General features: G+C 27.7%; 1 non-coding gene across 1 annotated transcript; it reads right to left on the reverse strand.

The window, feature by feature from the left end:
• Positions 1-912: 912 nt before the first annotated feature.
• Positions 913-997, reverse strand: TRNAM-CAU. The gene is given in 2 exon segments: positions 913-948; positions 960-997. It is a non-coding gene; the product is annotated as a tRNA-Met (tRNA).
• Between the last annotated feature and the right edge of the window lie 1,376 nt (positions 998-2,373).

Genomic DNA, 2,373 nt, shown 5'->3' on the forward strand with positions numbered 1-2,373 from the left:
CAGTTACTAATGGCGTTTCTTCAGTGGCTTCATCCTTCCAACCAAACTCACTTGTCAAACATGTCAAAGTGTATCATGGCCCTTCTAATTAAGAGTCGCTTTTGGAGGTATCAAAAGATGACTACTTATTGATAATGCTCCTTCCAATGAATATGTATTCTTCATCTTTCAAGTTAGAAATCAGTCCTGGCTTTCTTTCAGAGATTATGTTACATGTATATTATGGTGTTCATAAAAGTGTTTATAATCTATAAGTGGCATAATATTATTAGAGAGTTGAAAAACAGTTTTTCCAACCCTCCAACCATGAAATTTCACATGTACATTATGGATAATCTTATGAATATCATAATGTACATGTAGAATTATCCTTCTTTCAAATATTCTTGGTCATTATTTTGAAAAAACGATGTTTCAAATAGCGAGTTTTAGAAGAATGTGTATTTAAAAATAGAAAAAATATTAGGTTTACGTACAAAATATTTTTTTATGTGAACGTGTGGTTGAATGAGAACGAGAATGAGAATTAAAAAACTTTGTTTTATTGGGAGACAAACATGGGACTTAATTTAATTAATGCAAAGTATGGATTTCTAAATAAATTTTTTAGTACTTACCATGATATGTGTTATAAATTAAATTTTGGAGTTTTATCAAGTAAAACCCGTTCTTTTTTCTTTTTCAATCCTTCTCAATTTTCATTCTTAATACAACGAATTTTAACGCAAAAATCACTCCATAAAATATTAACTACGATAAAAAAAATGGAAAACGAATAATTGGCACTCTAAATGGGGCTCAAATTATGCCCTAAACCTTCATCGAATCTTTTTTAATTAATTAATAACAGAGGTTAAAAGTTTAATAAAGTTTCAGTTCTATTCAGGTTCATGGCATGCTGAAAAAGTTAAATGGGGTGAGAGAGGCTCGAACTCTCGACCTCAGGATAACTCAGAAGCTATGAGACCTACGCGCTAGCCAACTGCGCCACCACCCCTTTGATGCCTAATACTGCATTCATCGTCGAGAGCCCTCTGTGGATGGAAATATAAGNTGCATTCATATTCCTACGACCAAATGACACCATTCATTGTCGGCAAAAATCAAGAGATTGAGTCCAGTCCTTGTTTGAGCTCTGTTGAAATTTAATTTTAAGGAACATCTATTTTATAATAGTAATTTTTTTCAATAATGTGTGGTTGAAAAAGAAAAAAAAATTTGAGTTTAAATGTAATATTATTTTATTAGACAATATGTGGTTGGAAATTGAAAAGAGAAAAATGCATTAGATTTTAATGGAACCCAAACAGGGTCTAAATTTGTTGAATTTTCATCATGTTTAATAAAATTAATTTCCTCACATCAAATTTAAGAATAAGGCTAGTTTAAAATAAACAATTTTCAGTTTTATAATATCTAATCTATAATATATTAAATATTACATCAAATAAGAATCATTTTGGGCAATTTTAACTATACTACAATTTAATTATTTCAATAATACATTACTTTTCATTTTTCAATATGCATTGAATACTATAAAATCCTTGGCATGAATTTCGTGTTATTAATTTTCAATTAATTAACATTTGCTTTGATTTAGAATCAATGAATCTTGATCTGCAAGAATATAAACTTATTAATAGCCTCCGTTTGAGTCACATTATTGTAAAAATGAGAATGAAAAATATAGTCGTTATGAGAGATAAAAAGTCAAATATGGTAACTTGATGTTATAGATAACGGTCATATTTTTCATTTTAATCATGAAATAATGGAGCTCAAACAGCACCATATGAATTTATTTCTATTCATTTGTTTATGAATTATATAGTAATTAATTTGTATGTATCAAATATAATGTAAAAATGTTGCTCATTTGTAATATTTCATCATCACAAAAAATTTAAATCATAGAAATTGAGTGTTGAGAGTATAATTTTCTTTTATTAAATTTCTATTATAAATTTTATTTTTTCATCAAATTCTTCCAACAAATTCGCATTAAATATTACTTTTACAATACATATAAAGTGTTTTCGAATAACGTGGTGTGTAAGTTAAACTCTGACAACTATAAGTTCAATTTTGACTAATTCCCCTTAACATGCTCTACAAATACACGATGCGTCCCTTTCTATGACTTTCTTACATTTTTTGTTTTACATGGTCCTTGTTTGAGCCTCATTCTTCTAAAAATTCATTTTTTTTAAATTCATTTTCAACAATATATTTTTTAATAAAATAATATTACACGCAAACTCAAAATTTTTTCTTAATTTTCAAACTTACATTCTTCATCAATCACTATTTAAAAATGTATTCTTTCACTTAAAATGGAGCTCAAACAAGGGCATAGTTGGAAATCCGTTT

This window comes from Olea europaea, unplaced genomic scaffold (assembly GCF_002742605.1).
Source record: "Olea europaea var. sylvestris unplaced genomic scaffold, O_europaea_v1 scaffold4028, whole genome shotgun sequence".
Taxonomy (NCBI): Eukaryota; Viridiplantae; Streptophyta; class Magnoliopsida; order Lamiales; family Oleaceae; genus Olea; species Olea europaea.